The sequence below is a fragment of the Lactuca serriola genome, chromosome 4 (assembly GCF_051521515.1).
Source record: "Lactuca serriola cultivar US96UC23 chromosome 4, Lser_US96UC23_V15, whole genome shotgun sequence".
NCBI lineage: Eukaryota > Viridiplantae > Streptophyta > Magnoliopsida > Asterales > Asteraceae > Lactuca > Lactuca serriola.
The window spans coordinates 95772636-95800437 of record NC_136411.1 but is presented as its reverse complement, the minus strand read 5'-3'; the positions used below and the strand labels follow the sequence as shown (position 1 = coordinate 95800437).

The 27802-nt window shown below is 33.8% G+C and overlaps 1 long non-coding RNA gene across 1 annotated transcript; it reads left to right on the top strand.

Moving 5' to 3' along the window:
• The first annotated feature begins 21982 nt into the window (after positions 1–21982).
• On the top strand, positions 21983–26061 carry LOC145102139 (uncharacterized). The gene is made up of 2 exons (XR_013706041.1): positions 21983–24956; positions 25023–26061. It is a non-coding gene; the product is annotated as an uncharacterized LOC145102139 (long non-coding RNA).
• Positions 26062–27802: the final 1741 nt, after the last annotated feature.

Sequence of the window (27802 nt, the reverse complement as noted above, 5' to 3'; positions counted from 1 at the left end):
ATTTTGTGTTTTGAGAGGGGACTCGGCGAGTTGGAGCTCAGACTCACCGAGTAGGGTCGCGATTCTGGACACGGGATTCGTCTGGACTCGGCGAGTCCAGGATATGGACTCGGCGAGTCTGCGCTGTTTAATGAAACCCTAATTTCCCGGTCCTAAGCCCTATTTAAAGGACCTTATGGCCCTCATTTGCGGCCACCTTGAACCCTAAGAGCCCCCATACGACTGTGAGCCCTTGTGAGTGTATTTGGAGGCCATTTGTTCACCATTTTGTGTGATATTGCAAGAAAGGAGGGAGAGGATCAAACTTGAGGAGTTGGGGAGCTTGGATCTGTTGCTAATTCATCAAGGGAGTCTTCTTGAGGTAACTTTCAGAGCCAAACTTCGTGTTTTGTGTTGATGTGTCAAATCTAGGGTTTCTTCTTGCTTTTCTTGGCTTAAATTGGAAGTATGAAAGGTTCCATGGAGTTATGGAACCTAGATCTGGGCCTTAGCAGGTCTAGGAGACCCCATACGACTAGCTTTATGTCCATCCTTTTGAGTTAGAAGCTAAGGTGGTCATATTAGAGGCTGTTTCCCCAAAATAAGCCTTGTACGCATTGCATGGCAACCAAGACTGAGACTTTACGTGACAAATAAGCTTGGGAAGGCCAGATCTATGAATGGATGGAACGGATCTGACCGCAAAAGCCAGTTTTAGCTGGTGCATGGCATGGACTCGCCGAGTCTGATGAACAGACTCGACGAGTCGCTTGAAGATTGTCCTTGAGGACACCCAGTGTGTAGTCCTGAACGAGTTATGGTTGAGTCAGTGAGTCAGGACGAGTTAGAGAGGGTCGATAGGCGCACTGAGTCGAGCTGGGACTCGCCGAGTTGTTCTTGAGACTCGGCGAGTTGAGTCGGGGTGGCCCCACGACTCTCCCAGGTGGAACTCGTCGAGTCAGGGGAAGCACTCGATGAGTAAGAAGGGAATCCTAGGGAGTTGACAAATACGTCTAGACTCGCCGAGTTGCCCATGTGCACTCGCCGAGTCCGGTCAAGTTGACCGTTGACCGTTGACCGTTGACCAGAGTTGACCTATGTTTGACTTCTTAGGGATAGTCAAACTTAGAAGATAAAAGTATTGACAAAAGATGTATGATGTTATAGGGAGATTGTAGCTCGGCGGATCGAGCACGAGAGACTTCGGGATGTGCTAGTTTTCGATATTCACGAGGTGAGTCTTCTCACTATACTGTACCCGGAAGGGTTTGACTGTGTGACCGGAAGGTCGGTTATGATATGTGATATATGTGATATATGTGATAAGTTAATTGTTATACGTGCTATGTATGTTATGTGGGCCGGAAGGCATTATGTTATGGGCCGGAAGGCGTGTAATGTGGACCGTAAGGTTGGCGTGGGTAGGACCGGAAGGTTTACCCAGCAGGGACGGAAGTCCCCTGAGACACATGGACCGGAAGGTCAGGGTCTGGAAAGGCGTATGTGCGTAAGTTGTATTTTGGGGAATTCACTAAGCAATTATGCTTACAGTTGTTGTGTATGTGTTTCAGGTACTAGCGAGGACCGTGGGAAGGCGCCGGCGTGATCTATACACACTGATAGATGTTTTGTGATCTTGGGATTCTCATGGAATGGTTATGCCTTGTTTTGAATGTAAACACTTTATTTGAAATGAATTTTTTTTTTGAAATTTACGTTGTTACATCAACATCTTTGAAGCAATGAGGTACCCTAGCAACATTTCTCCATTGTACCGGGTTGATGTAATTTATCCAATAAACGGGATAAGCCCTAATGTATGCACACATAATATTCTTATGGAAGATTATTGCAAGCCTAAGAAAGAGGCTCAAAGAAGATTAAATCCTCCAATAATGGAAGTGGTCAAGAAGAAGATAATTAAAGGTTTAAAAGGTGCAAAGAGAAGAAAAAGGCATTTCATGACAAGCACATAACCCAAAAACACTTTATTCCGGGTCAAGAAGTTCTTCTTTATCATTCACGCTTAAAGATATTCCCGGGAAAATTGCGATTTCGACGGCATGGACCTTTCATTGTTATAAAAGTGTTTGATCATGGCGTGGTTGAAATCAAGAGTCTGGAAATGAAAAAAATCTTCAAAGTGAATGGGCACCATTTGAAACCATTTTATGAAGGCTTTGACATGGGAGAATTCAACAATGTAACATTGGAAACTACGATTTGCGAAGGTTAAAGGAAGTGGGGCTATGTCTTGGAAAAGACGTTAAATAAATGCATTGTAAATAAATAATCTCTGCTTGAAGTTTTGATGTTTCTAGGCTTGAAGTTGGTCTAAAATAAGCATCGTGAGTTTTAGCAATAATCTTGGTAATGTATGGAAGAAAACCGGAGCTTGTGGAGCGAAAATTGCAAAAAAAAAATGTCAAAATCTGCAACTTACGCGAGTGCCTGTGCAAACGTTGGGCGACCCAGCCCTACCCGCGCAAAACCCGAGCTCAAATTACCCCCACATGGGATGCATTCTGATGTATGTGCGTGATTGCCCCCCACCCGTGCAAATTTTGCGAGGGTACCCGCATAAATATGTCACTTCATAAGAAAATTTCGAACCATTTCATATGCTTCCTTTGCGCGACCAAGCTTTCATCCATGTGTATTTAGGCGGCCAAGAACTCCACCCACACATCATTGTACAACCCATGTGTTGCTTCCATGTCGTCCTTGCGGGCCTCTCCACCTTGGTCCCGATATGATCCTTCCTTACTCTCATCCTAAGCGTTAAGGACAATGATTCATTTTAAGCTTAGGGTGAGGTATTCTTATATTTTATTTTTGATTGCATTTAGGTTGTATATTGTTTCATTTAGAGTAAGTCATTTAGGTCATTCATAAAAATTTCAAAAATATTGCATATTTTGTTTCTTTCTTTTCGAATTTTCATACTTTTTATATGCATTCTAGTTTAAGTTCATGCATTTTGAGCCTCAGAGACCACTTTGCGACCGCTTGTGTGGGGGTCAGATGCAAGTAGCTTGATTGGGTCTAGGTGCAGAGGGATGTGGTTGGTCAAACCGATGTGTGCGAGCAAAGATTAGCCCGGTATGGCATTTTGAAGACATTGAAGACTTGCATCTGGGTTTTGGGGGGAATACCCCTTTGTACTCTTGAGTCTCGTCCGAGCCTTGCTTAGTTAGATTCCCACCATTTTTTTACGATAGTTCATCATTTTTCTAGGGGTCTATAGTAGATAGTTAGACAGATTTTGTTTATCACACCTTGCATTGAGGTGCTTGATGAACTTTGAAGACGGTCCCCCAATTCACAACTTTTGGGACCAAGTTTTTTCAGTAACACCCATTTTTGAGTCATATCCCACCCTTTTTAGTTGATCTTGGCACATTGTCAATGATCATTAGGTGTTTATATTAGCCTCCATCCTATGTTACATGGTAAAATTCATTAAACCTTCCAAGAAGAAAACACAAAAAAATAATGAAATTGGAAAAGTGAAGACAAAAAAAGAAAAGAAACAATGAAGAAGAAAAAGAAGCAACACAAAAGAAGAACAAGAATCCAAGTTCAAGACCTCTAGTTCAAAAAAAAATGAAAGAAATAAGAAGTCAAAAGATCAAGTAGCAAAGAAGACTGAAGACCAAATAAAAAAGTTCAAGATTGAAGATTTAAACTATTAGGTTTAGGTTTAGGTTAAGTAGAATTTTATTTTACTTTATTTTATTTTAGATTTTTGGTGAGAAAAGGCTATGACGATGAGATGGTAGATTGTAAAGGAGAGTACAAGTGAGAAGCCTTTGAAATCAGATGTTTTCCCGGAGGCCACGTTGCAAAACCTTATTTCGTTATTATACACTTTATCCTGACAAATATCATGTGTGAAGAGGCGCCTTTCCTTCACGCATTATGATATGCATTGGTGATTTAAAGTGCCCCTACTGGGCGCATCCTCTGTTTCCTTTGTCTTACACACTGCCACTACATCTAACCGTGATCTATTTGCCCTTCAAGTGGTTCGAGAATGTGGTTTATGGCTCTAAAGCCGGGAACATTTTGAAGATCCGTAGGGTCCACGAAAGACTAATCCTAACCATGTTGATTGATGTTGACCAAGTTCTATGGTATCTTTTTTTTTTCCTTTTAGTTTATCTCATCCCGAGCTCATTTTAGTCTTGTTCTAACTTGAGGACAAGTTAGGTTCAAGCTTGGGGTGATTTTCTTACCTTGTTCCAACGTATTTCACATTTAAGCCTATATTTTCTTAAAAAATGATATGAACTTATGCAATGTCTAGTTTTTAGTAGAATGTTGAATACAAGACGATGTGTTTCGTTGGATAATCTTCCAGTAGATACTTTGAGTCTAATTATTGCAAAGTTAGGGTCAAAATCTGCAAAACACATCATATCTACGAGAATTTGGTAATTCTCATAAACATTAACCTATGAATGTATATCTGATAAAATATATAACTTGATTTATTAGTTATTAACTGTACATTTCAATTTTTGAAGTTCAAAAAAGATGTATGCAAGAGGGGAAGAATGTGAAGTGCTTTAACAAACATCCCCCAACATGTTTGAAGGGATGGATTCCAAAACTCTTAAGCCTGATGTATTTATACATAAATGTGTAGCGCATAAAAACATTGAAGTTATGTATAGACAAGGAGTGGTTGTAATTTGAGTAATTTTATGCATATTGATTTAATTTTTTTAGTGGCATTGGTCATAATGATATTGTTATTCTATTAATAGGAGGAGTGCTTTTGTAAGGGCAATTTTGATATGGGAATGAGGTTCCTGACTGAGGCAAGAGATGAGGATCATCTCAAGGCATTTTATTTTCTTGGGATTATCCACATATCAAGAAGGCCTCCTGAGTGTGATGTAGGTATAGTATGCATATTACATTTTGTATATAGTTAATTAATACATGTTTATAGTTTGAGCAATGTGTTGGCTACATCAATCTTTAATTTTAGTATTAATGTCAAAGAATAGATTTTAGAATATTTAGTGTTGTGTTGTATAATTTGCCATAATTATTGAAACTTTCTATGTTGGATTGATAGTTTTCTTAATGTGTACTTGTAGGTTTACAACTACTTGATGTGTATTTCGGTTGGGCAGTTCCGGATTTTAGAGAGTACAAAGATTATGCTAACAGTACCAGAGAATTTTTGAGGAATGTAAATATTATTCATAAACTTACAATGAATAACATCACATTCTAATGTGAAGAGGCATGTCATTCCGTTGAAGGGGCATTTGCAGATGGAATATATGAGGATTAGGACCCACAGAAGTATTGCAATGTTTTCCGTTGGTACGTAGAGTATTATAAACTTTGTAGGTTTATTAGGAATGTGATTGATGATGGATATTAATATTTTGTAAATGTTGTGAATACTCTTTAAATTGTATATATATATATATATATATATATATATATATATATATATATATATATATGGATGCATATATATTTTTTGGAAGAAAAAAAGAAAAATGACTTTAATTATTAAGTATCAATGACTTTCAATAGTGCTTATTTTATGTTAGTAAAATTATATGATTGTGTTATAATTATCATTTCGGTCATATATGTTAATTTAGTGTATGTTACTTTATTGACAACGGATGTATTTTGTATAAAATTTTATTTTGTGTAGGTTGTTATTTTGTTAATAACTATAATAAACTTTCTATGTTTGTTATGACCTATAATTATGTATCAACCAAATACTTTGACATAGTATTCATCCGCCACATCGAAATCTTGACCAAGGGTTGTCAAAGGTTCCCTCATTCTTTCTTGGAAACTGTGTTTTGCAATTCTCAATTTCCATTAAACATATCTACAAATATTCTATGCCATTATAAAATCATCAAAGTGATTCACTTATACAAACAAGAAAACTTTCAAGATTGGTTCGTCAATCGGTCATTTTATGAAAAGATTTATAGTAAAAGTACCTTTGCAGTATTTATGTTGTACATATATATTTGATTACTGCAAATCCCATCTATAAAATCAAATCCATATTAATGAACATAATATTGTGTTACTTAATTGTATATTTTACAAATTTAACATCATGAACAATACAAATAGAATCTGGATGTATGAATGAAAAGATGATCATGGTTGTGTCTCTTTTGTTTTCATAGAAGTGAAAAAATATATTGACTTTTGTACCAATCAAAAAAGTTCATGGACGAAGACAGAATCAAATTTACATGCATCAAATGTCGTAATATACGATATAGAGGGCATGATAATGTGAAGCATTATTTGTACAAGTCAGGTTTTGTTCAGGATTAAGGTGTTTTGGGATAAACATGGTGAAACATCCATTGATCACAATACGTCTATACTTGTGGAACATTCAGATACAACTTTGAATAAAGGTCATTAATGTAGTTATAGAGAAACGGTTATATTTGCAATGGCTCCATTTAATAGTAATCCCGAGGAGGAGCCAAATACAAAAGATCAAAAATTCTTTGATATGCTAAAGGCAGCACATAAGGAGTTGTTGTCTGGATGTAAAAAAGTCACACAACTGTCTGTTTTAGCTGGACTATTGAATATAAATAACAAAGTGCATGCCTAAAGAATGTTATGATGCTATCTGCCAATTGATAAATGATGGGTTACCATAGGAGAATAATCTGCTTGGTAGTTTATACAAGAGCACAAAGTTAATACATGCACTAGGTTTACCTATTGAGGTGATTGATGGGTTTTATAGATTACAAAAAAAATATGTTTGGCAGAAAAACTTAATCCTAAGTTCACATGCAACCTATTGGATCCAAGTTTTCTTTACTGACTGCAACAAACAATTAAACATCAAGAACCCTAGGAATACCCAACTATTTTTAAAATTCATAAAGGGATTAGTATTTACATACCTTTTGATTATTGTTGTAAATAATCAATAAAATCCTTCTTGAACAAGCTCTAGAAAGAAAGCACCAAAAATCTCGTTCCTCTATTGGCTCACACCCACAACCCTAGAAACCCTTGAATGAAGATGAAAGAGAGGGAAAAGAAGGAAATTTTGTTCTTAATACACTTAGGAATGTCATGAACGAAAATTGATGGCCTTGGGGTTCTATTTATAGTTTAGGTAACTTGCAAGCAAATCTAAATTGATTAAAAGTAGATTTAATCCTAATTCAAATCCTTTCCTTTTATGCAACCAGGAGGTTTCAAGAAACCCTAGAAAGACTCTCAATTTCGTTCACCCCTTCCGTGATTCTAGAATTGCTATTTTTGCTCAACTATTAAACAATTACAATTTAGCCGTTGCACTTTAATTCATTCCAATTAATACCAAATTAAATCCAGATTAATTATGATTAATAATTAGTTAATTCTAATTGATTTCTTATTAATTTATTAGCCATATAAATTAACAAATCAATTACTTAACTATTCATCTTATGTTAATTTATTAATCAAATAACAAATTAACATATTAATTATGTATTCCCAATTAATATATATTAAAAAAACATTTCTCTCTCTTTCTCTCTCTATCTATCTATCTATCTCTCATAATATTATTTCTCACTATTTCTAGTTATGAAGGAAACCAAACAGACTTGCTTCTATTTTCAAGTTTATACCAATTTAGTTATGAGCTTAGACACCTTATTCAAACAATCTCCCACTTTGATAAATTTATAACTACAATTGCAAGTATAACCAAATAGCAAAGAGTGCTTTCCAAAGTCACTATCCAACTCTGATTTAAGCAGACATTGACCCTAAGATAAGTGATCAAATATTTCTTCATTCTTCAAGATATCATATGTACATGATACATAGATTAGAATCAATCTCATAGTCGAAGATTCTGTCTCTCGATTTCCTTATTTATGACAACTGAATTCACACTACTAATTGAACACATAATTTTAGTCCGGGCTCAGCCAATCACTTCAGATGTCGACAACAAATCATCGAGGGGTCCAAAGATATCGCTTTTCCCGTTAGGGCAAAAGGAATGAATAAATTTCGGCTGATATGCTTGTATCTTTTACTCACCAAATCATGCATGACATAAGTTTCATAACATCACGTTACTTATACATTGACATAGCACAAATGGACATCCGATTTGTAAATTACAACTTATATATCTCAATTTCAAGAATATAGGATATTATCTTCTATGAATTACTCATGATAAAATTCATGAAGTAATTCTCAGCGTGGGTTTATCCAATACTCAAAATCTTCATTTTTTAAGTACTCATGAATATTGTAGCAATCATTGCAATGTCTAATCTCTATAGACAATCTACAATTTAAGTCATGACAACCTTAATTCACTACTTACTTCCAAAATTATGAGTGACTGTGGAATTTCGAATAATCAAATCATTCAGGAAGTAAAATATACAAAGTGAAACACAATAATAAACTAATTGAAAACGGTCTCAAACATATTGAAAATAAATAAATCTCTATTATTTAATCACCATAATAATTACGACTTTATTCATTGCATAATGTTTCAAGTAATTAATTAACCACTTGAATTAAACATTAGTCATACCATGTTATGAATATGCATACTATGCCTCTCTATGGTCATTCCTTTGTGAACTATCAACTGGACATTATTCTAATGATGCTCATTTCATAATTCCAAATTCTTATCACTATCCAAGATGTGATGGAATTCCGACTTAAAATGCATAAACTCCTATGATATCAAGATTACAAAGTCTCAAAGACTGATCATTTGATTTTACATAATATACCAATGGATCTAGAAACAATTGCATGGTAATTTCTAATTCAAGATACACTCCTTGAACACTTCTCTTGCTTTAAAATTTCTAACTCACTTGTAGACGTTTCAACCATCTCCCATTATGAAAACATTTCCATGTTTCCATATGACCATCAGTTCTGATGAAGAACCATATCAATCTAGAGTCAGGTCACTATGGTCCATCCAAATTAATATCATACTTCTAACTATCCACAACCAACCAGTCCTTTGGTATAACGTTATAATGTTCTTAACAGTTGTTTAATGACTTTAGTCAAACAAAAGTCTAGTTCTTTTCCTCATTATGCTCTGAGCATTTGAAAAACTAGAATAAGTGAATATTATATCACATGTAATCGATCCTATATCTTAAGAATATGGGAATCGACCCATTACATCTTATATAAGGATATGATATTTGTTCAACCTCTTGGTATAATATTTCCATATATAGAATGTCCTATGTTGAACCATTTCAACATGATATTCATCTATGTATATGAGTAAGTTCGATTAAACTATAAAACCTAAACCTTTTTATTTGAAAATAAGTATAAGTACCCTCTCCCTTAAGTCTATTATAGAGAAACATTTCCCAAACTTTGCAAATTGGAAATATTGTTCCCTACGAACAATATTGTCAACATGCAATACTAGCATAACAATTATCCTCCCATTAGCTTTTACATGTACCCATAAATCAACTGGACTTCTAGAAATCAATACTCTTGACATTCTTACTGAAATATATATTTATGTGACGTGATGCTTCGATAAGTCTCCAAATAGACTTCTTAGTCTTATACACCTTCATTGGATAACATATGTGTGTGTTTAAACCCGTTTAGAACTTATAAATATATGTCATGAAAGTGCAAACAATTCTTTTCTATTCCTCACAATTCAAAATATGAAGAGCGATGTCGTAATCAAATTGTGATTTTTAGAATGAAATTAACAGATCTTTAAAATCCATCAGCGAAAGTATTTCCTCATAATCATTCTCATTAATTAGAGTGAAAACTTTGCCATCTAGATTTTATGGTGCATATGTTCCCATCCATATGAATCTATCATTTCCAACCTACAATTATAATACAAGGTTTAGGAAAAAATCAAATTCAAATTTAGCTTTCCTTCATGGACTGAACTTCACTATTCCAAATTTCTTGCCCTCTGGTAGCTCAAGGGTCTACCAGTGCTTCCATGTTGTTAACAAGTCACCTATATTGATCAATGCACTTTCACTGACCAAAGCACTTTGCTTTTGCAGTTAAATGAAAAACTTGGAACTCATAAGCATTTCCAACTTAACTAGAATTGAACAGAAATAAGAATGTGCAACCAAACATTATAGGTTATCAACGTCAGGTCACGTGCTAGTTATAACCAAAAAGTTTATTTTCGATTGACTCTTGAAATGCTCAATATCAATACGAATCCCATTGACTTCTTGACATATGGGTTTTCTCTCAAAGAACATTCATTTGACGAGCTATAAAAATATTCAAAAGTTTGTGTGGATTCTCGACAAGAAAAAGCTTCATAGAATTGTACTCAGTTTATCTTTTGTTATTGATCAACGAAAAACATCAAAACTCCAATTCTAAATGTGCTAGAGTAAGAAAACATTATTACTGCACATGTTGCAAGGTGTTATCAACCTTCTTAGTTTGAAATGAGGTTCAAGATACGATTTGTAGTTACTAGAGTATGGCTCTATAACCTGATTGGATCAAAGTATGACTCGTCTATGATCGAATCATTGCCAATAATGTTTGATTCCTCTTCTTAATCATACAATTGTAATAAGATATTTTCGAGGATCAATTGTGATATAAATCCACAATCACTATGATGATCATAAAACATGACACTAAAGCATTCTTCTTTCTTCTCAGATTGGAGAATATTTTATCTTTATGCCTAATAGATTCTTCATATTCATTTTGCTACTCTTTGAATTCTTTCAAAGTTTCAAAATTAGGCTTATCTCATAAACACAAACATATTTACTGAAGCATCAGTAAATCACAACGAATACGATCATCGTCCTTTGCGGTGGATCTGAAGAGTTCATGTCAACAAGTAATAGATCCATTAGTCCTTCACTTGACTCACATAAACATGTGATTAGTGAATTAATCATAAATTTATAATGAACAATATTCTCATATACTATACAATGTGACTTGTACAACACCAAGTATTTATCCAGTTGCTGATGAAATTTCTTTTCATTTGGTTAATTATGACGATATCACAAGCGATATCATCAAAATCAAATCCAAAATTAATATTCCTATTATTAGAAATTTAACCAACACTTTCATAAATTCCATTGCAAGGAAATATAAAATAAGGCAACTAGATAAACCAAAATTTCACTTTTATTAGAAAACTAAATGAAAAATTGTAACTTTTCGAAACAATGCATAAAATGAAAACTATGTTTCTAGATATCTTCGAAGAATAATAGAAATCTATTAAATTATCCCAACTCTTTAGTAGTAGCTCAAAATTCTGATCTTCGAACCATGTGACCAAAGTCTATTTCTCATGATTAGATTTAGCTTACATTGCTCAAGCTTCCTTCTTTCTCATAGCTCATTTAATACGATCAAAATGCGACCATCACATCATGTATTAAGAGTCTATAAATAGGAACTTATAAAACAAAGGATTCAGATAATGGATGTACCTAAAGTAGAGCCACATGAATTTACTTTACTATCTCTAAGATCATTCAAATATTTTGGGCAGCTTTCTTTCCAATGCCCCTTCTGTTGGAAGTAGAAACAAATGGACTATTTGGGGCTAACACATCGAACAATTACAGAACAAGCATTTCTCAATACCATACAAATAAATGATTTGATCTTAGGCGACCCCTTTCCATTTGGAAGAGAAATCTTTTCTAGACCATCATTGTCACCATTGCCAATGTCCATGAAAACTTTCGAATTAGACCCAATAAGCATCTCTGCTTTAGATGTGCTCTTAAGAATTTTTGCTTCAACAACTATCAACATCTTGTTCAGATCAATTAGGGTCATGTAGATATTCCTTATATAAAAGTTCTCAATGAACTGATCATATGACTTTGGAAGCAATAAAAGAACCAAGTCAATGGCTTGCTCCCTTAGGAAAAGGACACCTAATTATACGCACATACAAAGTTTCCATATTGATATTTACATGCCAATGGGGATTGAGTAGTCTCATATCTTTCAACTTAAGGAAAACGTGACGTTGGGAGATCACATGAGGAGGAGGTGAAAGAGTTAAAGAGAGATGATGTCCATTTCCATCATTTCTTGAGTAAAGGAAAACAATATCACCTTGACTTGGAATTGGAAGACCATCTCTAGAAGATTGAGGAATAACATTTCCATACGAATGATGAAGACATATAAAAGTGGGAGAAAAGAGAATTCAAGATTGTTGATTTTAATCTGTAATTTTTAACCCAAAATTTAAATTAAGGCTTTGATCCATATTTTCGATTTGAACTTTGAAGAGGGATGTCGTAATGAAATTCAAATCTATTTTAGATAACTAAGGCTTTTACCAATTCAATCTGATGAATCTCTCTTATCTTTTGAGATTCATTGAATCTTATCAATGACATGTTTAATATTGGATTATGCTCTCACTTTTTGTTACTTCGATGCCAAGGATCACAAATGACATGTGAATAACCATGCAAACCAGCTTGACAACCTCGATGTCATTTATAATCTCACATTATGGGTCGGTTAACCACACACTCCATTAAAAATGATAATTTTTGAGATGCCCATCATTTCTCTTTATAGTCCTTATTAGTGTGTCGGTTAACAATACACACTCCACTAACGACATATAAAGCATGATGTGCGTTTTCATGGATTAGCAAACTTTTCACATTTTTCCTAAAGTAACTATAGTGGGATTTTATAAGAAGGTTCTAGTACTTTTATATTATTATACTTTTAATGAGATTATGTCATATTATATCCATTCGGTTAACGACCCTCCACCATACAAGGGAACGGTGGGTGAAAGTGGACATCTAATGGCGGTCATTTTATAGGTCGCTTCCTTATCCCCCCCCCCCCCCCCCGCACACACACACACAAATCCCCTCTTATAGTAAGGCTTTATGAATGATGCGTGCTAGCGATTTGACTGACTTGTCTTATACATATAGCACATTAAACATTAATAGTATATATATATATATATATATATATATATATATATATATATATATATATATATATATATATATAAGGTGTATTTTAAAACTTTTCAAAATATGAGTTTCAAGCATTAATTAGTTAAATTAATCTTTTTAATTAATGAATATTAACTAGTTATGATTTATCTTTATATTTTAATTAAGCAATTAATTAAATTTATTAAATCATCATGGATTAAATAATTATTTACAATTAATCAATTATAAAATAATTCAAATTTAATCCTAAACCAAAACCCCCCTAATTTTGGAAAATAGGCAAAGGGTTTATTAGGTTTTACTTATTCAAATTTTAAGCCTTTTAAAATAACTAATAAGGAAACAAGGTAAACCTTAAAGGGGCTCCGCAATTCTAAAAATGCCTTACTTAGGGTTTAATTTCTATAAACCTAATATTGATTTATTCAACATTGTGAAAGATCAACTGAAAACCTATGGCTCTGATACCACCAATGGGTTTTATAGGTTACAAACAAAAACTAGCGAGAAAACTTAATCGTAAGTTCACGTGCAACCTATTGGATCTAAGTTTTCTCTATTGATTGTGAAAAAAAAATTGAACATCAAGAAACCTAGGAATACCCTGCTGTTTTCGAAAATCATAAAGGTATTAGGGTTTAGATACCTTTTGATTATTGTTGTAAATTATCAATAAAATCCTTCTTGAACAAGCTCTAGAAAGCAAGCACCAGAAATCTCGTACCTTTAATGACTCACACTCAAAACCCTAAAAACCCTATAATGAAGAGGAGAGAGAGGGAAAAGAAGGAAATTTCGTTCCTAATACTCTTCGGAATGTCATGAATGAAAATTGATGGTCTAGGGGTCTTATGTATAGTTTAGGTAACTTTCAAGCAAAGCATAATCTAGATTGATTAGATAATAGATTTAATCCTAATTCAAATCATTTCTGTTTATGCAACCATGAGGCTTCTAGAAACCCTAGAAAGACTCCTAATTTTGTTCACCCCTTTGATGATTCTAGAATTACTTCTTCAACTATTGAACAATTACAATTTACTGCTTGTACCTTTAATTAATTCCAATTAATCCTAAATTAATTCTAGATTAATTCTGATTAATAATTAATTAATTCTAATTGATTTCTTATTAATTTATTAACCATATAAATTAACCAATCAATTATTTAACTATTCATCTCATGTTAATTTATTAATCAAATAACAAATAAACATATCAATTATCTATTCCCAATTAATATATATTAATGAAACATTTCCCTCTCTCATAATATTATTTCTAGCTATTTCTGGTTATAAGGGCAACCCAAAAGGACTTTGCTTCTATTTTCAAGTTTATACCAATTTAGTTATGAGCTTAGACACCTTAATGCAACATTGATTGATTGTTGAAGGTCTGGATGAATGATATATTTGAGGGGAGACAAGGAGCTTTACCGGTGAAAATTTTGCAATGCATATAGGTACAAACCGTCAAAAAAATTGTCTGGATGTTCTTGTGTACCCTTTAAGAAAATGCATTATTTTCCTTTGAATCCAAGGTTGAAAAGATGGTATGCTTTACAATCCAAAGCTGCTTCCATGTGATGACGCTTCGAGGATCATTGACATGATGTTGGAGTAATGTGTCATCCATCCGATTCTGAAGCTTGGAAGCACTTTGGCAGAATTTATCCTTCATTTGCGACAGAAATAGGTAATGGTAGATAAGGCCTATGTATAGATAGGTTTGCACCAAATGGATCATTTGGAAAACAATATTCATCTTGGTCTATTATTATAACACCTTATAATTTTCCACCTTCTATGTGCATGAAAAAGCCTTACATGTTTTTGGCCGTACTTGTGCCAGGACCGTCAAACCCTATGCATAAAATAGATGAATTTTTGCAACTGCTTGTTGCAGAACTGGAGCAGCTATGGGAAGAAGGTATATTAACATATGATATATCTTTAAAACAAAATTTTAAATTACAAGCAACTTTGATTTATATAATTAGCGATTTTACAACGTATGCAATGTTGTCAGGATGATCTACAACAAGTCAGGTAGCATGTCCACGTTATGGGTAACATACACAAGCATTCACGCTAAAGAATGGTAATATGATGTCATGGTTTGACTGTCGTAGAAGATTCCTCTAGGTAAATCACCTATATAGAAAGGACAAGAATAAGTTTAAAAGGAATCATGGAGTGACAGAAGGCCCTCCTCCAGTTAAGAACGATGAACAAACTTTAACGACAATTGAACAATTGGGTTTGGTAAAAGTAACCGAACTAAATGTTGATGATGTAAACAAAGCATGTGGCAATCACGGTTGGAAAAAGAAAAGCATATTTTTGGGTTTACCATATTGTAAAACAAACCTCATTAGACATAATTTTGATGTTATACATACTGTGAAAAAAATGTATTTGAGAACTTTTTTTACACTGTAATGGATGTCAAAGTGAAAACAAAGAACAATGCAGCAACGATAAAAGATTTGAAAATCTATTGTAGGAAGAGAAAAGGAGTCGAAGATGAAAAAAAAAGGCTATCATGCTCTAGAAAAGAATCAAAAGAAATACATACGTGAATAGGTGGAGAAATTGGGTTTCCCTGATGGTTATATTTCTAGTTTGAGGAGGTGTGTTTATTTGACCACGTGTAGACTACTCGAAATGAAAAGCCACGATTGTTATGCAAAGATTGATGCTGGTTGCATTTTGTGAGATGTCGCCAAACCATGTATGGGAAGAATTAACATAGTTAGTATTTTCTTCAAAACATTAATAGCAACATCAATCACAACATAAGACATCGAAACGATTGAAGCTGAGATCCCAATAATTTTATGTAAATTAGAGACCATCTTTGTCATTGGTATTTTTAACTCCATGAAACATTTAGTAGTACATTTTCCATACAAAGCGAAAATATCCAGTCCCGTCCAATATCGTTGACTGTATCCATTTGAAATGTTTGTATGTTACATCAAAATGTATGTTGCTATTTTTGGTAGTCGTAACTCTAACTTAATTTGCATCTTCTTTACTATAGATATCTGCATCATTTGAAAAAATATATGAAAAATAAAGCTCGAGTGGAAGGGTCTGTTGTTAACGCATACTTGCTTCATGAATCATAAATATTTTGCTCTCATTATTTTGAGACTGGTGTCCACACACGTAACATAAACTTGCCTCGAAATGATGATGGAGGAGGAGATGAGCAACCTGATGATAACAACAAATATTTAGATATATTTTCATTTCCTGGTCATCAGTATGGAAGATTCAAGACTAGAAAGTTGTCTGATGATGAATTGCATGCTGCCCAAACTTACATACTCCTTAACAAAGATAAGATCAAACATTACATCATGTAATTAATATACTTCACTTTTAATTATAATATTCATTGGTTGTGTAATTTCTCTGAATAACATTTGCATGCATGCTTTTGTTTATTACATCATAGTAACTTTCAAAATGTTATTTAAATGGTAATACAACGTATTTGAAGGTGATATGAAAGAATTTATTGGGGATATGGCTAAACTAGAGCTTTCTGCTAAAATTGAGAAGAGCTTTGCCCAATGGTTTCAAAACTATGTAGGTGTTAATTTATTACTTATTAATTTTTTTTTTGTTATGGTTATAACTAGTACTTCACCATTTTTCATATAGGAATGTATACACATGATAAAGAACAAGTATATATTTAACCTTTCCAGAATACCATTGGGGACAGTCAAATTTTATAATGTACACTTTTTCAATGGTTACAAGTTTTACACATAAGCCAAGGAGGTGATTACTATGGTAATGTATTGGAAATTTGAGAAGTCGATTACCTTGGTTACCCAATGAAAAGCATAATTTTGTTTAAATGTCATTAGTATGACTCAATACCTAACATAAGAGTTAAGGTTCACAAATAATATAATGGTCGAAATACACGTCAAAAGAAAATACAAGTTCGATCCGTTTGTTTTAGCCATGCAAGCCACTCAGGTGTGTTACATTCCTTACCCAAGATTGAAAACAATTAGCTCGGACTGGTTGGTTGTATTTAAAGTTAAACCTCGTGGTTGGACTGATGTATGTGAAAACGGTCCTCATAAAGACGTTGCTTTCCAAGAAGATGAAGTTTAATCAACTAAAATCATTATACCAACTACAGACGATACGTACGCTTATGATGATCACGACATGTCAAGAAGCGAATCAGATAATGAAAATAACATTGATGAAGAAGGAGAATTTCATGATGACCGCAATGATGGTATTCCTAACAATAAGGGTAGTTATGATTAGAGTACATCGAGCAATGAAGAAGAAGAGGATGAAGAAGATTTTGATTAGTAGATGTTTTTGTTTCTTTATATATTGATGGTTACATTGTCTAATTTTTAGTTTTTGCATTTGAATTGGTAAGTGTGATGTTATGTTAGTGCCCTTGATGAGAATTAAATAAAATGTAATGTTATCTTTCTCTGGTATAGTTCAAGCATTTAGTAAAAGGGGACATGTGTTTTTGAGATATTTGTATGTACAATATTTTTATTAAATATCCAATTAAATAACCATTTTATGTTATAATCTAGTTTCTTTACATTGAAATGGTATAAAATTATTCAACATAACATAAATATAATAAAAATGTTTATTCTTTAATGTAGTATTAAAGACATATAAAATGCAACCACATAAAACAAAGGAAACATATTACCACTTCAATAACATATCATTCAACCCATAGCTTATCAATTCATTGTTCATAATAACAATTTCTCCATTTGCATTCCAGTCTTTACTATATATTTCAATTAAATAAATAGGATAGTTAATCACACAACATACCAAGAAAGAAACAAACTATACACACCATCATCAACTTGATAATTCCAACTTGACCACCTTCAACTCAAGGGACATTATCATGTTCATTAGTATCTTGAATAACAAATTCGTTTACATGAAAATTGATAGGAGCGGCGGGAGGGGGGGGGGGATCTAAAAGCAATGGTCACCATTGGCGTGAGCTCTCAATTTGTATATCTTCTCTCTATACCACTTGTTTGGGAGTTGTGGGTCAATCCAAGCAAAACCCCGCAATTTATGTCTTCAGCATTATAGTTTATGCAACCAATGAACCTCTGACCAGGATTCTTTCATGCCTATGTTGTCCACAGTCCAACCGACTGTCCACATCGCATAGTCTCATGTTGCTGCTTGCAGACTACGACATTGATTTTCCCTAATTTGTGTTCTTCGGCTTGTGGGTTTGGGAATAGGGGTGTTGGAGTGCATGCTTTATTCATGCAAATAAATTCCATAATATGGCATTATAATGTAAAATACTTTATAAAAAATTAATTCATAGAAAAATTTGTAACAAAAGTTGCAACATATATTTGCTCAATACTAAAACTTCCACAAGTTTTTATTGTCGTTGAAAATTTCCAAAGCTAAATAGCTATGAATTTAAACTCCTTATCAAATTTGCTATGAAATTAATTTCATAAAAAAATATTGTCACAAATTAGCTAGACTATTTTTTCATAGCAAAACTAGCAACGTAAATCAAATTCCACAGTAGAATTCCCTAGCAAATAGCTACGAATTCTACTTCCAAAGCAAAGAAACTATGGAATTATTTTCGTTGAAAAATTTTGTCGCATATTAATCACGATAATTAATTCCATAACAGCAATACGACGGAAAGTGTTTCGTAAAAATTGTCGTCGTAATATTGTTACAATTTTTTTTTTCCATAGAAATATAAGTACCATAATACCAATGGATTTTGGAGTCGGTAATAGTTTCGTAGCAAGTATCATGCTCGCTACCAGATATTAATCTCGTAGACAATGTGGTAGCAACCAGTCTATGGAACGACATTCCATAAAACGATCGATTGTAGAATAACAACAAAATACATTCCATAGCGTCCTTCCCTAGCAAAATCATGTTTTTCTTATAGTGATAGGTTCAAATCTGTTAGAGATAAAGAACCTGCCCAATTTGTTGAGTTTACGCCCATCCTTTTTTATCCATGTTAATCTTCTACCACCAGTGTTGATATCCCACTAACCCACCGAGTCTATAAAATTAATGAATAACATTGCACCTTTTTGATTGAAAAATAACCCCATTCTCTCACCAGAAGTTCTAACCTCATTGAAGTCACCACAACAAAGCCAAGATCTGTCATTATTAGCCCCAATCAAGTTAGCAATCTCCTTCCACAAATCAACTTTACATTGATGGTCTTGAGGAGCATATACATTTATAAAGCCACATTTGACATCATGAGGTTTCCATATGCCATTCATAGTAATTGAATTTTTATGATTAATGACTAAATCCACACCCAACAATATGGGGTGCCAAATAGACATGAGACCACCAATTTCCCAATTAGATCAGTAATAGCGTAATTACAAGTACGCTTACCCCAAGCACTATGAATAAGACCTTCTCTAATCACATCCACCCTAGACTCTTAAATACATAAAAAGGTGACCATGTTTCGAGAAACCATAACCTTTATCGAGGACCTTTTGTATTCCTTCCCCAAGCCATTAATATTGATCGACAGAGTTCTTAGCATTAAGGTTTTTTTTACCTACGCCAGCTAAAATAATTTTATTAAACCTCTGTTCATTACCATCCATGTTGAATCCAATAGTATTCCTTATGAGGATAATGCTTTGCACTTCATTTTCTCTTTAGATGAGGAGGTATCTAGGATTATTATTCTATTTAGATAACTTCTTTTGTACGTATTAAGTGATCGATGTTATTTGGGACTTGTTTTTAGTGGTAGTATACATAATAACTGTGAATGATAATGCCCATTGCATGTGTTCAGTTATTAATTCTTCTTGTTTGGGTACAAAAGAGAAGTTGAAGAAAGACTTGGATACTTCTTTTTTATTATAAGAAAAGAAAATATAGTTGTTGCTAATTTTTATGAATGAAAAAGTTGACTAAGTATTCCCTTGTTGCTTGCTAGCCACTTTAATCTGTCTGTGTTCCTTGTATACATCAGTGTGGCTATTATACATCATTGTGGCTATTATGGTGGGATGCACTCTATGGGTATTTCTCTGATGTTAGTTTCCTTGTATGTTTATTAACCTAACTACCACTAATCCTCCACATATACCTTACTTAGTAACAACCATCGACCAACACATATAATTCGAGAGTGAAATGTGAACATTGGATTATGGTTTAATAGATAATCACTCATTACTCGTTTCCATTTAAATTGTTATTCAAGAGTCACTTTTCACTCTCGGTGGATGTGTGTTGGCAGATGGTTGTTACCAAGTAATGTATAGATCTTGAATGGTAGTTAAGTTAAATAACATTCGGGAACAACATCACCAAGAAACACCCATAGTGTGCATCTGACCACAAAAACCCACAATAAGACATAAGAGGACATAGAGAGTTTGAAATGTTTAATGAGTTTGAAGAATACTTAGTCCACCTTTTTATATTTAACAAATTAGTAACGCTTGTATTTTCTTTGTTTATAGTAAAAGAGATGTGTTATGTTTCTAAATAATTTGTTGATAATAATATACATTAATTTAAAATATTTCAAAAAAGTCCTAATATTTTGGTTATTAGGATAATCTTCAAAAAAGTTCTACAATATTTTGACTAAATTAATATAAAAAGATAGAATATCGGATAAATCTGTAAGACCGGACACAAATGGTTTTTCCCAATGTTTTAAAAACCGGTTTGAACCGGCCGGTCGAACCGGTTGGATCGGGAACCGGAAAAGGGAGCGGTTCAACTATCATCGGTTTTACATTCATTTCTAAACCGGATTGAACCGGCTGGTTTTAGAAAAAACCGGTTGAACCGGTCAAAATAAACCGGTTGAACCGGTTAAACCGAATAAAAACACATGAAAAAGAACCATTTACATAATAAACTTTGGTGATTTTTTTCAAATCTATTTTGTTTTCTCTAAATAAAAACATATGGTAAATGTTATAGATTCTTTTGATGTGTTTGTATTCATCAAAAACTATATTTCGTTTTGGTATTATACTTTATTTTCTTCTTGACGTATATGGATTGATGTAAAACAGTAACACTTATGGTTATGTGTTATTTTAATGTATTTAGATTAATCTACAACTTATTTTTATGTGTATTTTTAATGTTTGAACTTGTAAACATCAAATTCATAATTTTTATATGTATGTATGTGTAGGAAAATAGAAAAAAACATGAAAAATATAGAAACCGGTTCACCCGGCGGTCGAACCAGGAACCGATCACCTTACCGGTTCAACTAAAAAACTGGTTTTTAAAAACATTGGTTTTTCCATATTTTAGCCGTATCCTATCTTTTTCTGTTAAATAAAATTCGGATCTTTTTTGCTAATTACGCCAAAATAATTAGACTTTTCTAAGAATAACCGTATAGGCTATTGGTATCCATGACCTTAATAAAGCTTGGTATTCATGACTAATAGTAAAGCTTGGTAAAACATGAAATAACTTTCCTTTTCTAGTTATAGGGTATTCATGACCTTAATAAATCATTAGACATATGATTTGGTATACTAGCTGCATGATTTTCATGTGCCAGGAACTTGAAGAAGGTTTTCAAAGCTCTGATGCTTGATTCCTACCTCCTTTCCCCAAAAATTAATTATATCGCAGGCCCATATTTAGATCAGTGGAGCCATGCCATTTACTGTATGGTTACAGTCGGTATTTATATCGCGTGTATCTTTATTTTTCAAATTAATATGGCTTGTATTCAATAATTATAAAAGGTACCATACAACTAAATTACTCAGCCTTTATATTCTTTGATCAGTACATATATTTCATCTACCATATGAACATTAGGTAACGCTAATCATTTTGACGCGATTGTCATCGGTCATGTCGTGAATATATACAATCTCTTTGCAAAAATACGAAAAGCTTGCGCAATCTCTTTTCAATGGTCACTCCTTTCAGAAAACCATTTACTATGTTTGATCCTAGCAAGTAATGTCCCCTTATAACACGGTCGTATTTACTCCATATCTAGAGCAGAATTAAAGGACTCTAACCACTCGAGTCAATCATATAGTTAAGAAGCCTAACCACCTTACTTTAAGTTCTCTCATGAATACAATAAAAGCACTACGCAACTACCATCTTCGTCCATTTAACTATTCATATATCCGTGTCTGACGAAGAACAAGATGATTATGTAAGACACAAGAGGAATAAAGAGAAGATGAAAAAAGAAAAAGAAAAACTATTTGCAGCGACACAGCACAGCAGCAGCTGAAGCAGCTGGCTGCATACAGATTGTTTTGGTCCCTTCCAAGAGCCATTAATGCGTTCTTATTTCTCCATCATACGGCGTTACTATCTGTTAATTCTTCAAGAAACATAAAAAGTTAAGGTACATCAATTTTCCCTTCTTCGAGTGATGAATATATTTAAATATTATATGTACTGGCTGTTGTGAAATCCAACAGTCAATTTATTGATTGTGCTCTGGGAATTAATTTATATGATGATCATTTAAACTTTACTCAATTAAGATTCTAAGTTTAATGGTGGCATGGATTACAAAAATATAATTATCCACCATGAAGGGGCGACATCCTTCCATATTTATTATAAACCATCATTGGATTTTTTATCATCATAGCTAAGGTACAGAAATTACTGCGTCATATACTGTGTACGTTTATTTTTCTAGGAATTAGATTTTGTAAATCCAACTCAGGTTTTCTTGAGACTTCAAAATATATATCAAAATGGGTGACGTTCCGTTGGGCGCATTCACTGAAACAAATATTTTCTCCGTGTCATTTTGAGATAGGCCTTAAATATGATGCTTAAGTTTCTGATATATTATTCATCTGGGACAATGGCTAGAGGTATCATGTGAGTACAATAAGAGATTATTAATTTGTTAGGTGCATGGTATTTGATAGGGCACTTAGGAAATCACAGTAATTAAAATCACTGTGAAACAAATACATGGAAACAAGAATTACTAAATAATTCAATTATAGTTGATGACCATTTTAAAGAAGATTAGTAATGATCCTCGTTCTTTTACTCATATTTCTTTACAATCCACGGTATTTTCCATGGGTAAACTTTCGTGCCGAATTCAGCTTCATGTTTTGTCGCTACAATTTCGTCACAAATAAAAAATATTGGTAATGACTAATAACCTTTGTTCTTTTAGGGATAATGACTTGAGAGGGTAAGATACTTTTGACTTTGATCATGTTTGGTTATTGAACTTTATTTCGTGCTTTATTAACCCTTTAACTTGTTGAATTATACTAATGTTCCTCTTAAAGGATTTATCAATCCTACGTGTATTTTTTATCTTACATGGCGAAAGAGGTGGCATTTAGGCCTCAATTTGTCGTCTCCTTCTCGTTAAACTTCACCCCGAAGTCTCATTTGGTCCTTAAACTTGACTAGGGCACAAAATTCTCCATCGATCATTCGTCTCCTTCAGTCGTTCTGTTGAATGGCATCATCTCCAAATCTCACTGATCAGAACTTCATTGTAGTAGATTTCCACTACAATGGTCAGTTTGCACCCAATCCCTTAGTTTACTTTGATCCCGACAGGGCATCAGTGCGAGATGTTGACTTCAGTGCGTTTGGGTATGAGCAGTTCATGGAATTCCTTCACAAGCTCACCAAATCGAGAAGCAAAGACATTTATTTTTGCCTTCCACAAGAGTCTTTAGGTCTGGGAATTCATACACCGGTGAACAAGGGTGATTACAAGGAATTTTTGGATTTGGCGTATGCTAATGACAAGAGAATGAATGTATATGTGGATCACCATAATGAACCTATCTTCGACTGGATTGACGTTGAGGAAAGTGTAAGTGAAAATGAAGACCTAGATGAAGCTGAGGATTCTGTTATTCAAGATTCATATTCTGTTGATCATGAAGAAGATGATGCCACATATCCATTTTAAACAAACAAAACTGCACATGATAGATTCTTAAACATCCTTTGTGAACCTACAGAGAGTGAAGATCAAGATGATGAATACGTGCCACCCCAGTACCATGTGTATGATGAGAGACAGTTATGGGATCAGATGAAACCAATGATAGGTATGCGATTTTCTAACCCTACTGAGCCTAAACATATGTTAAGCAACTATGTAATTGCTAATGGGTATGATCTATGGTTTGAAAAAAAATGACTTTGATAGACTGTTAGTGAAATGTTGCAAAAATAATAAGTCACCATCTTGCCCTTCCAGACTATGGGCCTCCTAGATGAGTAAAGAAAAGACTTTTCATATCAAATCTCTAGTGAGTGAACATAATTTTTGTAGGGTGTTTAAGTTTGGGTCAATATTAACTTATAGATGGATGGGGAAACATTTTATGAGTCAAATTATAGAGAACCCAAAAATGAGTGCAAAGAAGATGAAAGCTAAAGTTTCAACGACATTCAACATAAATGTGAGTGTGGGGCAGTGCAGAAACGCAAAAAAAAAATTGCATTACAAGAGATTGAAGGAAGTCTAATTAAACATTATGGGATATTGTGGTCATATGGTGAGGATATTATCAGGTCAAATCCTGGGTCTACTTTGAGGTTGGATGTAGACATCATGCCAGATTCCACAACTTTGTTTTCCAAGTTCTATGTATATTTCAAAGTTGTAAGGGATGGTTGGTTAGAAGGGTGTAGGCCTGTAATTGGGCTTGATGGTTGCTTTTTAAAGGGTATAGTTAGAGGAGAAGTTCTTTCAGCTGTTGGGAGAGATGCAAACAACCACATCTACCCTATAGCATGGGTTGTGGTATGTGTTTAGAATAAAGAAACATGGAAGTGGTTCATAGATTTGCTTATGGATGACATTAATGGTGGTTTTGGTGCAGGCATTACCCTTCTTTCTGATGGACACAAGGTTAGTACTAGATCCTTTTTATGCTTCATTTTTATACTTTTTCACTCATGATGTTGTGATTTGTAGGGGTGATTATAAACAGTTAAGGAAAGATGTCTAGAAGTTGAACATAGGCAATGTGCCAGACACATTGTGGCCAATTTTAGTAAAAGGTTTACTGGTCAAGAATAAATGAAGTTATTTTGGAGGGTTGTAAAGGCTAGTGCTGTGGAGAAGTTCAGAGGTGTAATGGAGAAGATCAAATCTATTGATACTCATAGATCTATGGTAAACTTATATATTTTCTCTTTCATTGCAATGGAATCAGAGTACTTTTTCTTCTTCATTTGTTCCATGTCTTCCTTCACCTTCTCTACTTCGGTCTTCAGTGCTACTAATTCAGCTTTCATTCCTTCCACCACTTCCATTAAAGGCATCTGTACAGGTTCTACATCCAACGATTTCCAATATTTCCATTTACCCTTCAACACAAAAAATTCAAAAGGAGATTTCAAATCTGGAATAAATGAATCAGAAAAGAGGGAAAATTCAAGTGAAATTGCTTACCTCATTGCACACCATGAAATGCCTCCTTAGATTCTTTGGTGTTGTTGATGTTAAATTACGTGCAAGGAACCCATAATCACAAGTTTTTGGATCATTCACTGTGGATTTCTTGCTTGATCGATTGAGGGAGGATAAGAAGCTGTAGGAAGAAGCCATCGGGTATTAGGGCATCAGGGTATTAGGGCACAATAAAGGAACAACATACACCCCTCTTTTAATAACAATAACCCTACATGCCACATAGGATCAAACTGACACGTAGGATCAATAAATCCATTGCAACCGGCAAAAAACAATCGGAAGGGGAACATTAGCATAATTCAACAAGTTAAAGGGTTAATAGAGCACGGAAAAAAAGTTCAGTGACCAAAGGCAAAAGTATGTTACCCTCTCAAGTCATTATCCATTCTTTTATCCATAATATTGGCAATTGCCTTGGTTCAGTTACAGTATTTTGTTACATATAGGTATTAAGATATTGATTCCTTATGTAATTTTAGATGTTTGTAAGACACGTCATAATTTTTTACATTTTAGGGGTTTAATTAAAAGCTCTCAATGGTTGCTTTCACCACCACAACACAGACTTTCATATATGGCCTTTAGTCCATGTACGAAACACTTAGCAACAGACAAAAGTGATCACGTGTTGTGGACTAATTTTTAGTGCCAGAGTTAGCAACAACTCTTCCTAATCAGCGATATCCATCGATAAACCTATAGAGTTTATATTCCAACTTGCGTAGCCGAAGATTAAAATTAAAACAACCAAATAGGTAGCAACAAATTTGTACTAGATTTGCAACTAAAGTTTATCCACTACAAGAAATTAGGGCCTTTACCCACACATGTTATGTGTTGGTAAAAGCCGCTTATGTTTTGGTAATATGTTTTACCTAAACATAAGTTAAGTGTCACTATGTGTTGGCTCATGCCTGTTGGAGTAGATCATTACCAACACATAATTTATGTGTAGCTAAAGAGTAATATATACCTACACATGTATGTGTGGCTGAAAGTAATAAGTATGTGTGGGTATCAGTGTTGTAAAACTCGCCGAGTTGGCCGATTACTCCTCCAAGTACTCGCTACTCCCCCCCTTGCCGAGGCGAGTTACAAAATCCCGAGTACTCCCCGATCGGTCCCTTACGAACTGAGTAGTGTTGTGAAATTCGGTCAACTCGGTGATTAATATGTATAATATACTTAATGATTTATTATTTAACACACACATGTGATTATTACTACATATATATCTTAAATTTTCAGTAATTATTCACGAAGTGAGACCATTATGTGTTTTTCATTTTTTGTGTATTCACATGTATCCAATTTTGTTATATATTTCAATCAACTTATGATTTTATCTTATGATTTTGACATATATAATTTCCCTAAAAATATTTCTACACAAAATTCCAAATCCGAGTACTCCCCGAGTACTTTCGAGTACTCCCAAGTACTCGCTACTCGGTAGTCGGCCGAACAGGTACCGAGTAACGAGTTCTACAACCTTGGTGGGTATAAGTATTTTGATTTGTTTGAGATGTCAATGACGTGGCCATTGACGTAGTTGTTGACATAGCCGCTGACGTGGATTGCAAGGATGACGTGGTTAATGACGTGTCTCAAAACTATGTGTGGGTAATTGTATTTTTATGTGTAGATAATATTAGTGTATGTGTAGGTATCGAGTCTGACATGAGTTGGTAGTCGGTAAAAATATATTTATATGTGATATTAAAAGCAATGTTTTAAAAACCGGTTTTTTAGTTGAACCGGTATGGTGACCGGTTCCCAGTTCGACCGCCGAGTGAACCGGTTTCTATATTTTTCATGTTTTTTTCTATTTTCCTACACATACATACATATATAAATTATGAATTTGATGTTTACAAGTTCAAACATTAAAAATACACATAAAAATAAGTTGTAAATGAATCAAAATACATTAAAATAATACATAACCATAAGTTTTAATGTTTTACATCAATCCATATATGCTAAAAAGAAAATAAAATATAATACCAAAACGAAATATAGCTTTAGATGAATACAACCACATCAAAAAACTTTATAAAATTTAACATATGTTTTTATTTAGAGAAAACTAAATATATTTGAAAAAAAAATACCAAAGTTTATTATGTAAATAATTATTTTTCATGTGTTTTTATTCGGATTAACCGGTTCAACCGGTTTTTTCTAAAAACCGGTCGGTTCAATCCGGTTCAGAAATCAATGTAAAACCGGTGATAGTTGAACCGCTCCTCCCCCGGTTCCCGGTCCAACCGGTTCAA